Raw genomic sequence first — 414 nt, 5'->3', positions numbered from 1 at the left:
TGGATGGCAGGCTTTTGAGTGTCCTTGAAAAGAAAGGTGGCTATACTGGTCACTGAATTGTTTTTGTTTTGTTTTTGAATGTCAGAAATGTATATTTGTGAATGTTGAGATGTTATATTGGTTTCACTTGTAAAAATAAATAATTGAAATGGGTATATATTTGTTTTTTGTTAAGTTGCCTAATAATTATGCACAGTAATAGTCACCTGCACACACAGATATCCCCCTAAAATAGCTATAACTAAAAACAAACTAAAAACTACTTCCAAAACTATTCAGCTTTGATATTAATGAGTTTTTTGGGTTCATTGAGAACATGGTTGTTGTTCAATAATAAAATTAATCCTCAAAAATACAACTTGCCTAATAATTCTGCACTCCCTGTATATATATAGTTGTGTATATAAGTATCAG

The sequence above is a fragment of the Bombina bombina genome, chromosome 1 (genome assembly GCF_027579735.1).
Source record: "Bombina bombina isolate aBomBom1 chromosome 1, aBomBom1.pri, whole genome shotgun sequence".
NCBI lineage: Eukaryota > Metazoa > Chordata > Amphibia > Anura > Bombinatoridae > Bombina > Bombina bombina.
This window is presented reverse-complemented; position numbering follows the sequence as displayed.